We start from the raw sequence: 15,916 nt of genomic DNA, 5'->3' as shown, positions 1-15,916 counted from the left end.
GTTATTGGTCTCACCCCAGTGTCCCTCTGTGAAGTCCTCCCTGCTGGGTGACTCAACATAACACCAATCCTTCCCTACTCAGATCCTCCGTAGCACTTGTTTGGACCTCACAGTTCACAATTCCTCCCTATTCTCTAATTTTTCTAGGGTAACATTATTTACCTCTGCAGTTAATTTTGTTATTATAATTTATATTTATTACTATTATTAAGAAACCCTCAATACTGGCCAGCTGTGTTGGGGCACATTACAAGAGCACCATTGCACATTAGGCTATGACCCAAATCAATAGGGACACTGCTTCAAGAGAAACCCCCTTAGCATGGTTTTCTTCTGGGAGATCATTTTGTCTAAGAAATGATTCTTTATTTCAGGACACAGTACAGAGATTTTCTACATGGACTATTTTCCCCATGAAAACTGTGTAGTACTTAAAGCACCTGAATCCCTTACGTAAACTTCTTTAAGCTATTCATATTTCAGAAATGTGCATAAACTTTTTGCTGTTAACTTGCTTTCCCAGTTTCTTAATTTGTGACTCTTCTCTACTTGTGAGGCTACTGATTTAATTATATTGTTTTAGACAGGCTAAAATACCAGTTATCGTTGGAAGGACTGATACTGAAGCTGAAACTCCAATACTTTGGCCACCTCATGGGAAGGCCTGACTCATTTGAAAAGACCCCAATGCTGGGAAAGATTGAGGGCAGGAGAAGGGGACGACACAGGATGAGATGGTTGGATGGCATCAGCGACTCAATGGACATGAGTTTGGGTAAACTCCGGGAGTTGGTGATGGTCAGAGAGGCGTGGCATGCTGCGGTTCATGGGGTTGCAAAGAGTCGGACATGACTGAGCGACTGAACTGAACTGAAAATACCAGTTAGGCCAAAGAGAGCTTGCTATGTATAGACTCTGCCTGAAAGGCACACTCCTAATGTATGTGGAGGTGGGACCAGATGGTACATAGAGACCTACACATCCTATATCTACATGCTTAAAAGTCACATATTAAGTTCTCAGACGTTTAGAGGAGAAAAAAATCCTATACTTCTACATTGACAAATTTTCTTTTTTCTTTTCTGAATTTTACTTTTATATTTTCTCTTTCTATCTCAGCCTGAACTTGAACTCACTCGTAATGCTCTAAAAGATTAAAAGCCAAAATACAATTCTATTCAAACTGTCCAAATTTTGAACATATTGTCCATCAAAAAATATAAATATAAAAAAATGAAAAATTGCAATTATTTTTGGATGAAGATAATCAAAGAGTGCAAAATTCTTGCTAAAAGATAAATATGTTCTGGGGATATAATGTGCAACATGACAGTTATAGTTAAACATGCTGTATAGAAAGTCAGCAAGTTTGAGAGTTGCTAAGAAAATAGATCTTAAAAGTTTTTACCACAAGGGGGAACAAATTGTAACTGTTATTTAATGGATATTAACCAAATTATTGTGGTGATCACTTTGCAGTTTATACATACATTCGGCCCTCTTTATCAGCGGGTTATGTGTCCATGGATTCAACGAACCATAGACCAAAATTATTGAAGAAAATGCAGCTGTTATGAAAAACAATGTGGAAATTCCTCAGAAAACTAAAAATGGAATTACCATATAATCCAGCAATCTCACTCCTGGGCATATACCCATACAAAACTATAATTCAAAAAGATATACACATCCCTCTGTTCATAGTAGCACTATTCACAATAGCCAAGATATGGAAACAATGTAAAAGAACGTGTGGTACATAAATACTATGGAATAGTACTTAGCCATAAAAAGAATGAAATAATGCCATTTGCAGCAATGTGGACGAACCTAGAGATTACCATGCTAACTGAAGTAACTCATATCACAAATACCGTATGATATCACTTACATGTGGAATCTAAAATACGGTACAGATGAAATGAATATGGCACAAATTCTATTTCTACAAAATAGAAACAGATTCATGGACTTGGAGAACAGACTTGTGGTTGTCAAGGGAGAGGGGGATGGGGGAGGTAAGGACTGGGAGTTTGGGATTAGCAGATGTAAACTATTATATACAGGATGGAGAAACAACAAGGTCCTTCTGTATAACGCAGGGAGCTATATTCACTACCCTGTGATAAACCATAACGGAAAAGAATTTTTTTAAAAAAGAATATATGTGTATAACGGAGTCACTTTGCTGTGCAGCAGAGATTGGCACAACATTGTAAATCAACTATACTTTGATAAAAAGAATATTTGAGATAAAAAAAGTTCCAGGGAGTTTCAAATAGAAAAACTAGAATTTGCTCCATGCCTGCAACTATTTACACATGGCATATAGATGGGGAAACAGTGACAGACTTTATTTTGGGGAGCTTCAAAATCACTGCAGATGGCAACTGCAGCCATGAAATTAAAAGGCGCCTGCTCCTTGGAAGAAAAGTTACGACCAACCTAGACTGCATATTCAAAAGCAGAGACATTACTTTGCTAAAAAGGTCCGTCTAGTCAAAGCTATGGTTTTTCCAGTAGTCATGTATGGATGTGAGAGTTGGACTATAAAGAAAGCTGAGTGCAGAAGAATTGATGCTTTTGAACTGTGGTGTTGGAGAAGACTCTTGAGAGAGTCCCTTGGACTACAAGGAGATCAAACCAGTCCATCCAAAAGGAAATCAGTCCTGAATATTCACTGGAAGGACTGATGCTGAAGCTAAAACTCCTATACTTTGGCCACCTGATGCAAAGAACTGACTCATTGGAAAAGACCCTGATGCTGGGAAATATTGAAGGTGGGAGGAGAAGGGGACGACAGAGGATGAGATAGTTGGATGGCATCACCAACTCAATGGACATGAGCTTGAGTAAGCTCTGGGAGTTGGTGATGGACAGGGAAGCCTGGCGTGCTGCAGTCCATGGGGTTGCAGAGTTGGACATGACAAACAACAACAACTAATCTGCTTAAGGGCACAGGTAGTAAGTGACTGTGACCTTCAAATAGATGTTTTCTGCATCTTAAGCCTGTACTTTTTTCACTTTGTTCTTGGTGAGTCAACCATGTCTCTTAAACCCAGATTCCAGGTTCTCAGAGTACAATGTTACTATTATTCATTTGTTAAGGATGAAAATTATAAGTAACTTGTCATCACCAAACTGAACTCCTTGAGGGCAGATATTGTTTTATTCAGCTCTTAGCACAATGCCTGGAACACAGGTGACACTCAGTACATGTTTCTCAAACTAGAGGAAGATAAATATCATATGATATCACTCATATGTGGAATCTAAAAGATGGTACAAATAAACATATTTACAAAACAGACTCAGACATAGAAAACAAATTTATGGTTATCAAAGGGGAAAGGCAAACAGTTTTGGATAGGGGGCAGGGAGGGACAAAGTAGGAGTTTGGGATTAGCAGATATAAAGTGCTACTGTTGCTGCTAAGTCACTTCAGTCGTGTCCGACTCTGTGCGACCCCATAGACGGCAGCCCACCAGGCTCCCACGTCCCTGGGATTCTCCAGGCAAGAACACTGGAGTGGGTTGCCATTTCCTTCTCGAATGCATGAAAGTGAAAAGTGAAAGTGAAGTCGCTAAGTCGTGTCCGACTCTTCGCAACCCTGTGGACTGTAGCCCACCAGGCTCCTCTGTCCATGGGATTTTCCAGGCAAGAGTACTGGAGTGGGGTGCCATTGCCTTCTCTGATATAAACTACTATATATAAAATAAATAAGGTCCTACTGAATAGCACAAGGAAATGAATTCAATATCGTATAATAAGTTATAATGGAAAAATATGAAAAAGCATAGATATGTATAACTGAATCACTTTGCTGTACACTGGAAACCAATACATTTTAAATCAACTATACTTCAATTATATATATATGTACATATACATATATATATATATGTTTAGCAAACCAATGATGATTAATTTGGAGCCAAAAACAGGCTAGGGAAATTAACAAACAGTATTTTGTGAATTGATAGTCAAAAATAGATTCACTGAGATAACTTCAGTAGTACCTCTGATCCCTGTAACAAAATTTTATATGATTAAAGAGTGATTTTTTTAAGTTCAGTCATCTCTACCCTTAGTTCTTATTTTGACATCTTTAACCCAGGGTAGACAGGTCAGGACTGGAAAAGGTCAGTTTTCATTCCAATCCCAAAGAAAGGCAATGCCAAAGAATGCTCAAACTACCGCACAATTGCACTCATCTCACATGCTAGTAAAGTAATGCTCAAAAATCTCCAAGCCAGGCTTCAGAAATATGTGAACCATGAACTTCCTGATGTTCAAGCTGGTTTTAGAAAAGGCAGAGGAACCAGAGATCAAATTGCCAACATCCGCTGGATCATGGAAAAAGCAAGAGAGTTCCAGAAAAACATCTATTTCTGCTTTATTGACTATGCCAAAGCCTTTGACTGTGTGGAGCACAATAAACTGTGGAAAATTCTGAAAGAGATAGGAATACCAGACCACCTGACCTGCCTCTTGAGAAATCTGTATGCAGGTCAGGAAGCAACAGTTAGTACTGGACATGGAACAACAGACTGGTTCCAAATAGGAAAAGGAGTTTGTCAAGGCTATATATTGCCACCCTGCTTATTTAACTTCTATGCAGAGTACATCATGAGAAACGCTGGACTGGAAGAAACACAAGCTGGAATCAAGATTGCCGGGAGAACTATCAATAACCTCAGATATGCAGATGACACCACCCTTATGGCAGAAAGTGAAGAGGAACTCAAAAGCCTCTTGATGAAAGTGAAAGTGGAGAGTGGAAAAGTTGGCTTAAAGCTCAACATTCAGAAAACGAAGATCATGGCATCCGGTCCCACCACTTCATGGGAAATAGATGGGGAAACAGTGGAAACAGTGTCAGACTTTATTTTTCTGGGCTCCAAAATCACTACAGATGGTGACTGCAGCCATGAAATTAAAAGACGCTTACTCCTTGGAAGGAAAGTTATGACCAACCTAGATAGCATATTCAAAAGCAGAGACATTCATTACTTTGCCAACAAAGGTCCGTCTAGTCAAGGCTATGGTTTTTCCTGTGGTCATGTATGGATGTGAGAGTTGGACTGTGAAGAAAGCTGAGCGCCAAAGAATTGATGCCTTTGAACTGTGGTGTTGGAGAAGACTCTGTAGAGTCCCTTGGACTGCAAGGAGATCCAACCAGTCCATTCTGAAGGAGATCAGCCCTGGGATTTCTTTGGAGGGAATGATGCTAAAGCTGAAACTCCAGTACTTTGGCCACCTCATGCGAAGAGTTGACTCATTGGAAAAGACTCTGATGCTGGGAGGGATTGGGGACAGAAGGAGAAGGGGATGACAGAGGATGAGATGGCTGGTTGGCATCACTGACTCAATGGACGTGAGTCTGAGTGAACTCTGGGAGTTGGTGTTGGACAGGGAGGGCTGGAGTGCTGCAGTTCATGGGGTCGCGAAGAGTCGGACACGACGAGTGACTGAACTGAACTGAGACAGGTCTTGACTCTGCCATGACTCTTCTTGAAGTGAAGCCTAGGAACATTCAAATTCTTTCTGGTGTCCACTAACATTCCCATGATCCCTGCTAGAAAACAGGAGATGTTTTCCTTATTTAGATTTGAACTGCATGTGGCTATATTTTTCTCAGAAAAATCTCATGGTACACACAAGTTCATACCAGCTTAAATATTGTTATTTGCATGCTTTTCACTTTAAATAACATTTAAATTTAGGTTCATATATTTAAGAACATAGTGATGATTCTACAGAGTTTTATTCTGAATTTCAGTTCTTCTGGAGTTCCACAGGGAGCAACCTGCATGTAGTACTGAACAACATCTTAAAATGCATTTCCTAGCAAGTTGTAGGAGGAAAAAAACAAATAAGCTATTTATTTACACTTTAGTCCAGACTGGGAAAATAAGGGATTTCAAGCAAACTCCAGCAGCATAAGCTCAAGTGACTGACTAACCAAAATGGTGATAATAATAAAAAAAAAACACTTGTGTCAGACATAATCCCAGATATCCATTCCTTCATCTTTACTTGGTTGGAAACTTGATTTAGGCTGGGTTTACAGCCACTCCAAAAAAAAAGCAAAAACCTCTCTCTGGTTGTTAGGTATGTCTATAAAACTAAATTCCAATCAGTGAAATGTTAGTAGAATTGTTTTTTGGAATTTCACAGAAGACTTCTTAATGGGAAATCATGCAGGCTTCCTTTTCATCTCTATCTCCTTTATTTGGACAGAAAACAAACTGTGATGGCTGGAGCTCCAGCAATGATTCTGTATCATCAAATAGAAGCCCTGTGCTGTGGGTGGCAGAGCAACAGGGTAAAAAGTATCTGTGGCTTTGACAATTGTAGATCTACTTTACCAAACCCAGACTGTTTAATTCCAGACTTCATTCATGTAAGAGAGATATGAATTTATACCTCATTTAAGAAGCTGTTACTTGCAGCTTTCTGTCTTTCTCATCTGTACCTAATCTTAAGAGACAGAAGGATCTGCTATACTGAAGGGTCTATTGTAGAAGACCTCATATATTTTTCCTCTCTTAGACAAAGAAAAGAGAAAGATTTGACCTTATCTCCATGATCATTTTCTTTTTCTACTCCCCACTCAAAATAATTATCCTATTTCCATCTGGCTCACAGAAGCCAAAGATACATAAACAACTTTAAGATGCAATATGTCAATTAACCCTAGCTTATGAATACAGTAGCAATTTCTCAAATAATATGCGTATATTATCCTAAGATGACCTAATTAAATATTCTGAGTTTTGTTTTATAAAATTAGTTTAAATGGTTTCCCAGCTCTTTACACAGTTCATTAACTTTACAGCTTTAAAGGCCTTAAAACCTTTTCCTACAGATAAATGTGACTTTTAATCTCAAACTTCAACCTGGTTTATACATAGCATTGAAAACAACCACACAGATGTTTCTCCTAAAAGCCTAGTTTTTCTTTTCAAATATTCCCTCATTTTAATAATCTAATCTCTAAGCTCTATCAACTTATTATTATATATGGAATCCTGTTGTAAGGTTATAAATTCATTTTTTTACATTTTCTTTTTTATCCTCGAAAAGATATTTTACACTTTGAATAGTGAATAATTTTTAGGGAGGTAAATAAGAGTAGGAGATGGGAGGAGAAAAGAAAATGACATTAAAAAAAATTAGACTTTAACATAAAACCTAACTAAGTGCACACTGAACATTTTGGCCAAGAAAATTCTAATAAATACCAAAAAGATTTTTAAGCAGCAGGAACACTGACAAAACCAAAGGCAGGTTTCCTTATAATCTAATAGGATGATTTTGTCTTCTTATTAGCAAATGGATGTTGTTCAAACAGCACATGGAGAAGTATGCTCAGATGTTCCCCCAACCGTAGCAATGCGCATGATTCAGACTGTGAGCGACATCAGCTTGACTTTGGGGAAAGGCACACAGTTGCCAAATCATATCCTCAGGCGCCAGAACGCGTGTGAATCCTCTGCCCACGACCAACTCATGTCTCCAAGATCTGTTGACACACTTGTTTGTCATATGTCTGTCTTTAGTCAGCAGTGTGGTGTAATACAAAGAGCACTGGGTTCAAGGTCAGAAGACGTGAGCCCCAGGCCAGGCTCTCGCACACCCTTGATGGCCTCGTGCGTGCCACTTGACCTGGCCCAGTGTCAGCTTCCTCATCCATACTCTGGGGTTGCTAACACCCACCCTGGACTTTCCCGGTGCTTCAGTGGTTAAGAATCCGCCTGCCAATGCAGGGGACACCGGTTTGATCCCTCCTCCGGGAAGATTCCACATGCCTTGGGGCAACTAAGTCCACGTACCACAACAACCGAAACCCAAGCATCTAGAGCTCACGCTGCGCAGCAAGAGAACCAATCTCAACAAGAAGCCCACACATCCAGCTAGAGGGTTAACCCACCTTGCTCAGCTAAAGAAAGCCACACACACAGTGAAGACCTGGTGCAGCTGGAAAAAAACCAACCAAACAAAAAACACCTGCAGTGTTTGCTGTGAAATCTGTCATGAGGATCCAATGATGTGTATGTATCAGTGCTTTGTAAGTATAAAAGTTAAGCATTCTCTTACTGCAGGCTTTTCTGCCTGTACCTCCAGATCTACTCTGACCTTTCTTTTCCTGAATATCTGTTTTTTTTTTTTTAATTAGTAGTGAGTCTGAATCTTTCAGTTACCTCTCTCAAGAGAAAATCCCTTATCCTCTTCATCCTCTTAATCATAAATGACAAAGTGGACTACATTGAGAGGTCAAACTTATATTTAGCTACAGAAAATGTTTTGAAATAAATGTATGCAGAAGATCAGCATGTAAAAAGGACAGAAGCAGGTTTGCTGTTAGTTGAGATGGTTGAAGCTGGAATGCGGAGACTTCAGAATCCTGTCTAATTAGATGTTTCCCCCACTATACCCCATTCAGGCATTTATTGAAGCCCTTCCAACAAACCTTAGGTCCTTCCTACACTACATCTACACTGTTGATATTATGATTGCAGCCCTTATATTTCTATGATTTTCCATGCAAATTTCTCTACTTTAAAGGGGTAAAGAAAATCTGTAGTATGTTATGGGCAGATGGATGCCCTGGAATCTGAACTCTTATTAGCAGACCGACAAACAGGCTGAAATGCAGCCAAGTCAGTCTTATCAGTTAAGTATCAAACTCCTCAAGATGGAAGATGTCTTTAAGAAGCTACGTGAAATATCTCAGCAGTCCCCATGGAGCATAGAGCTCTGCCTGAAAACTATAAAAGTAAATATCGAATGGGCAGTTCTCCAAGTTGTTCCACACTAAATATACAGCAATTGTGCAGGCTCTTTGAAACTGTTTTCAGTAAGAATGACTCAGAGATGAGGAAGCCACTCATAATAAAGCAAATAATGCAATGCCATTTCTCAATGCCCCAAACAAGAGCGTTTACTTAGGGAAGCTGGCTTCAGAATACACAGATCATATAATCGCAGAATGTCAGACCTAGAAATAATGCTAGAGAGCAACTGGTCTATTTTACAAATGAAAAATCTGAAATCCAGGAAGTCTGTGAGCTGCCCAAGATTAGAAATTCATTCAAGCTTCATTAAGTAAACATTAGCAGAGGACGAGGTATATGCCAGGTGGAAAGAATAAGGCAAAGAAAACATGATCCCTGTCCAAGTGGTGAGAAAAGACAGACAAGTAAATTCATCATTGCGGTTGGATTGTTGTAAAAACAAGGTTCAAACTCTGTGTCCAAGTTCTTAAGTCAGTGTCTGTCCCACCACCTCACACTGCCTCTCAAATCAAAAAGCTTGAGAAATTAGTAGTGGGGAATGATGGCCAAAATTATAAACATAAATTAATGTCAACTAAGTCTCAGTCTTTGAGGTGCACAGGTAAGTACCCACATTTCTTAAGGACCTATGAGTTATAAAGAGGCCTCTATCTGTAAATTAAAAGAAAATTCTGATGAAGACCATTCACTAGCACTTATAAGGACTTCTTGGAATGCTCAGGAAATCACAAATGAAAAAGCCTTACAAAGAAAACTAACAATAGCAAGGCCTTTGCACAGCTTTTGGAGAAGTTGCCATCAGGGTCAAATTCATGAAAAATTCTGTTAACTACTGGCCTACTTTTCAACCTACTTAAGCAAGAAAAGGAGATCTTAATCAGCTGTTTTCATGGGTTTATTATTTTTCTTTAGTATGTAAAATACTGAAGAAATGTATGAAATGTCAAAGACCTAGGCCATCCTCCAGAAAGAAAAGCAAACAAAGCCAACCAAAAACCTATGACCACAGCTATAAAGTTTCATTTCTTCATTGTTGATAAGATAGTATTTATAACAGGAAATTCTTTCTTGCCAATTCTTGACTATCATGTCTTTTCTAAACTGCGTTGTGATTTTTCAACTATAGTAAAGTAAAACAAACACATATACCTAACAAGAAAACTAGGAAATGACATCAATATCCCTACATCTATTTGGCAGAAGTCTAGCATTAGTAGACCCGAGGTTGGGTCTACCTTACAAGGAATCCAACATCTACCCATCTGTTGTCCATTCATTCATCTAGCAAGCTTTTTCTTAAACATATTTATTTTATTTATTTGGCTGCTTTGGGTCATAGTTGCAGTTCATAGGCTCTTTTGTTGTGGTATGTGGGCTTCTCTAGTTGTGGTGCATGGGACCAGGGATTGAACCCACAGCCCCTGCATGGGAAGGCAGAATCTTAACCACTGGAAGAAAGTCCTTGGCAAGCATTTATTGAGTGCCTTCTTCATGAATATCATAACATCAGGAGCTATGTAGAATACTTGAGACATAGAATGAAGTGAAAGTGTTAGCCGCTCAATTGTGTCTGACTCTTTTGACTCCAAGGACTGTAGCCCACCAGGCTCCTCTGTCCATGGATTTCTCCAGGCAAAAATACTGGCATGGGTAGCCATTCCCTTCTCCAAGTGATCTTCCCAACCCAGGGATCAAACCCGGGTCTCCTGTACGTCAGGCAGATTTTTTTTTTAACCATCTGAGACATCAAGGAAGCCTAAGACATACAAAAGTATTTCTCAAAATGTAGTTTGAGGATCCACCTGCATCAGAATCACTTGGAGAACTTGCTAAAACCCAAGTTCCTAAATTTCACTGGTATCATTTATATTGGTTATGGTTCCCTATAGTTCTACAAACAATAGAAATCAAGTCGCGCTACCAAGGAGTTGATTGGAAGGGTATCTGGAGTCCACAGAATTAACCGGAGATTGGAACCAAGGAAGATTTAGAAGAGCCGAAACACAGGTCATAATGCAGGAACGACGTCTGTACACTGACACCGTGACTATCCCTTCTAATTCTGTCATTGCATCACTGCTGTAGATTGCAAGTTCTGAAAAAGAGCCTCCAAACACCCCAGGCCCAGACGACTCTTCCAAGGACTACTCTCCAAAGGGAGATTCCACTGAAAAGAAATTAGGCAGAAAATGGGAAGTGGAGTTAAATGCCAGTTAATCAAAACTGACAAATGTCTGGGTAGCTATTAAATCAAAACCTCTGAGGATTAGGATGGAAATTTTCTACATTTTTAAAACAAGCTTCTCAGACAATTATGAAGTATTCTAAAGACTGAGAAACACTGATGTGAAGGATAGGAACTATACCCTAAAATGGATGTAAATCAATTTTAGTTGAAGTAGAAAACAGAGACATCCTATTTATGAAACTGAAGAATAATTCCCAGTTCCTGATCAGATGTCTCCCTGTAGACATTGCCCCCATCTTTACCTCTTACTCTCATCAGCCATCTAGCTATTCAATCAAAAATGAACATCTTTATTAAGGGGGATATTATGCTTCAGTTCAGTTCACTTCGGTCACTCAGTCGTGTCCGACTCTTTGCGACCCCATGAATCGCAGCACACCAGGCCTCCCTGTCCATCACCAACTCCCGGAGTTCACTCAGACTCACGTCCATCGAGTCGGTGATGCCATCCAGCCATCTCATCCTCTGTTGTCCCCTTCTCCTCCTGCCCCGAATCCCTCCCAGCATCACAGTCTTTTCCAATGAGTCAACTCTTCCCATGAGGTGGCCAAAGTACTGGAGTTTCAGCTTTAGCATCATTCCTTCTAAAGAAATCCCAGGGCTGATCTTCAGAATGGACTGGTTGGATCTCCTTGCAGTCCAAGGGACTCTCAGGAGTCTTCTCCAACACCACAGTTCAAAAGCATCAATTCTTCGGCACTCAGCTTTCTTCACAGTCCAACTCTCACATCCATACATGACCACTGGAAAAACCATAGCCTTGACTAGACAGACCTTTGTTGGCAAAGTAATGTCTCTGCTTTTGAATATGCTATCTAGGTTGGTCATAACTTTCCTTCCAAAGAGTAAGCGTCTTTTAATTTCATGGCTGCAGTCACCATCTGCAGTGATTTTGGAGCCCCCCAAAAATAAAGTCTGACACTGTTTCCACTGTTTCCACATCTATTTCCCATGAAGTGATGGGACCGGATGCCACGATCTTCATTTTCTGAATGTTGAGCTTTAAGCCAACTTTTACACTCTCCTGTTTCACTTTCATCAAGAGGCTTTTGAGTTCCTCTTCACTTTCTGCCACAAGGGTAGTGTCATCTACACATCTGAGGTTATTGATATTTCTCCCAGCAATCTTGATTCCAGCTTGTGTTTCTTCCAGTCCAGTGTTTCTCATGATGTACTCTGCATATAAGTTCAATAAGCAGGGTGACAATATACAGCCTTGACAAACTCCTTTTCCTATTTGGAACCAGTCTGTTGTTCCATGTCCAGTTCTAACTGTTGCTTCCTGACCTGCATATAGGTTTCTCAAGAGGCAGGTCAGGTGGTCTGGTATTCCCATCTCTTTCGGAATTTTCCACAGTTTATTGTGATCCACACAGTCAAAGGCTTTGGCATAGTCAATAAAGCAAAAGTAAATGTTTTTCTGGAACTCTCTTGCTTTTTCCATGATCCAGCGGATGTTGGCAATTTGATCTCTGGTTCCTCTGCCTTTTCTAAAAGCAGCTTGAACATCAGGAAGTTCATGGTTCACATATTTCTGAAACCTGGCTTGGAGAATTTTGAGCATTACTTGACTAGCATGTGAGATGAGTGCAATTGTGCAGTAGTTTGAGCATTCTTTGGCATTGCCTTTCTTTGGGATTGGAATGAAAACTGACCTTTTCCAGTCCTGTGGCCACTGCTGAGTTTTCCAGATTTGCTGGCATATTGAGTGCAGCACTTTCACAGCATCATCTTTCAGGATTTGAAATAGCTCAACTGGAATTCCATCACCTCCACTAGCTTTGTTCGTAATGATGCTTTCTAAGGCCCACTTGACTTCACATACCAGCATGTCTGGCTCTATATTATGCTTACATTTAACTATAATAGAATATAAGTGCACACTTATTTTATGGAAAAAAAATGTGTAGCTGCAGAAAAGTAAATTTGGAATGCTGCTGTGCTGTGCTTAGTCACTCAGTTGTGTCTGACTCTTTGTGACCCCATGGACTGCAGCCTGCCAGGTTCCTCTGTCCATGGGATTCTCCAGGCCAGAATACTCGAGTGAGTAGCCATACCCTCCTCCAGGGGATCTTCCAAATCCAGGGATCAAACCCAGGTTTCCCAAACTGCAGGCGGATTCTTTACTGTCTGAGCCACCAGAGAAGCCCAAGTTTGGAATACTACATGCTGAAATGTAAGCAATGAAAAAGAAAGAATAATTCCAAAGAAAATATAAAATGCCCAACAGTCTATAGAATACACATACAATAAAAGTAGCAGAAATCCTTTGCTTTATTTTTATTATTTATTATTATTATTATTTTGGCTGCACTGCACAGCATTTAGGCTCTTAGTTCCCTGACCAGGGATCAAACCTGCACCCCCTGCATTGGAAGCATGGAGTCTTAACTACTGGACCACCAGGGAATTCCCCAGAAATTGTTTATTTTGAACTCTTACATATTTCAGTATTTTCTAATTTTTCTGAAATGAGAAAAAAAATACCCTAATCCAACACATTTGGAGTATAATTAGTCACAGTTAGTGACCATCTTCATATAGCTGGTAGTTCAAGACTTTCTAAAAGCACTACATGTCAGATTTTTTAAAGTTATAGAAATTTTCATCAGTGTCACTTATTGAAATGTCAAATGAAGAGAAATGATCACCAACAAGATTCTGTAGTACAATTAGTTTATTTATTCCAAATGACATTTGAGTACTTTCTACATGTGAAGTTGTATCCTAAGCTCTATGTTATAGGAAAAAAAGTGGTGATAGGAAAGAACTAATATGAGAAAAAAGATTATTTTAATAGGAGACAAGTAAAAAGTAATGTGAAAGCACCTTATCAACAGATACCTGATGGTATACTCTAGATATTGTCTAATAATAATGGTTTAACAGCCTTAAAGTATGTTCCTTTCAAACTAACTCCAGTGTATGAAAGCGAGGTAAACCTTCAGCTCTTTGTGTGTGGTTACATTGATATGAGATAGCCATAGTCATAAAGTAGAAAATTTATAAGCGGTTCTGAAATACAGCTTCAATCACTGTGTGGTAGCTGCCGCCAGGGCAACCAAGAGCAGTCTGGATCTTTTTAACAGAAAAGTATGCACCAGTCACCAACACATGTCATGCCTCTGGCTGGTCACAGGGCTCAGAGGCAGAACAGACCAGCGAACCAGCAGAGCAATTAGGAGTCGTGTGCAGGCGAATAGGACGGTAGCTGGCGCCTAGGGAAGAGCTCAGTAAATGCTACACGTCCAGTGGCCGTTCATTTGGAAAGAGCTGCTCCTGCTATACAGATCTAGCTAACTCTTTTCTTACCCTTTCCTCCTCATTTTCTCATTCCTCTGGGTCCCTGCCACATACAACACAAGGAGAGAATAATTACATCCACCGTGTTATCTCTGAATGAAATATAGAAACGTTTACCCAAATGCCAAACACTTCAAACCACAAAGGTATCTAAATGCATTGCAAAACATAACCTAAACTGTACGTTTAGCTAGAGAACACCTAAAAAAGGAAACAATTTTTAAAAATTAATTTGGGTTCAGGCAAGAAGAGATTTTATACTGTTTTTATGCATAATATTCCAAGCTTTGGCTCTGCAAAGCTTAGACAGATTTGCTAAAGACATATTAAAATGCACCTAGCTGGTTAGCTCACAAGTCAAGTCTTGTAGATGTAGGTCATTATTACTGTAATTATAACAGTTAATAATTATTATAATCAACATTTATGTAGTGCTGTACATTACAAAATGCTTTACACTGTTTTTGGTTCTTATTCTGCTGATACTAAATCAGTTAAAGCTAAGAGTGGTTTCATTTTTATTCACTAATGATGGTGAAGTTTGACTGTTTTGTGGAACTTACAGAGAAAAAGACAGATGGATTAAAAGTTTAAATATTTGGTGTAAATTGCAGTTAAAATATTCAACTGTGTAATTTAATTATGAACATAATGAAGCTTCACACATTACAAGATCAAATTATTAAAGTGGCTATTTTAAAATTTTATGTACTTATGTATGTATGTATTATTTATTGAAGTATAGTTGATTTCCAATTTTATAAGATTATTTTATTTTGATTTTGCTTATAATCATAGGACATGACAGATAATGATAATCTATATGAGTGTTTCCATAACTTTTCTAATGCTATGAATTATAAAGGAATGTTTATTAAAATACAATTTCTTGGCTCCCAAGGCTTGGAATTTCTGATTCATCCAATCTGGGATGTAACCAAAAATTGTGTTTTTAACCAATACTGTAAGAAAATTTTATTATCAGGGAAATTTGGGAGACAGTAGCTTCTGTTAACTAGTATCCAACTGCCAGACTCCATAGGAACTTGGAATATACAAACTCTACTTGTATAATCAACCTGTTGGCACAGGGCTCGAGACTTTCCACATCTCTTTTGGTCTTCACAATATTCAATAAAACAGAGTGTTACCATTCTCAGGAATCAGACTTTGAAAAGTTGAATAACTAGACCAAGAGAAAAATTGAATAACTAGACCAGAAATACAAAGCCAGATCTACCTGGCTCCAAAGGCTATGTCTAATCAGTCTATATTTTCTTCTTCTGCTCATTGCCAAGACTTGCATCTCAGAAAAGGAAAAAAGAGAGGAGGAAAAGTCAGAAATTCCAGAATTCCAGTAAGTGCACTTCAGCTTCTCAAGAGATTATTAAATATACACAGTAAGTCAAAAAGTTAAATACACTGTAAAATTCTCCAGTTGAAATGTAAAATTTTTTTTAAAAAGAATCAGGTAGAAGTCCCAGGGGAAGACCAAAGGGAATAGCATGGTCATAAAATAGATCAAAGATTATAGTTGATTTCTATATTAGTGTTGAGGTAGTTG

The sequence above is a fragment of the Bubalus bubalis genome, chromosome 5 (genome assembly GCF_019923935.1).
Source record: "Bubalus bubalis isolate 160015118507 breed Murrah chromosome 5, NDDB_SH_1, whole genome shotgun sequence".
Taxonomy (NCBI): domain Eukaryota; kingdom Metazoa; phylum Chordata; class Mammalia; order Artiodactyla; family Bovidae; genus Bubalus; species Bubalus bubalis.
This window is presented reverse-complemented; position numbering follows the sequence as displayed.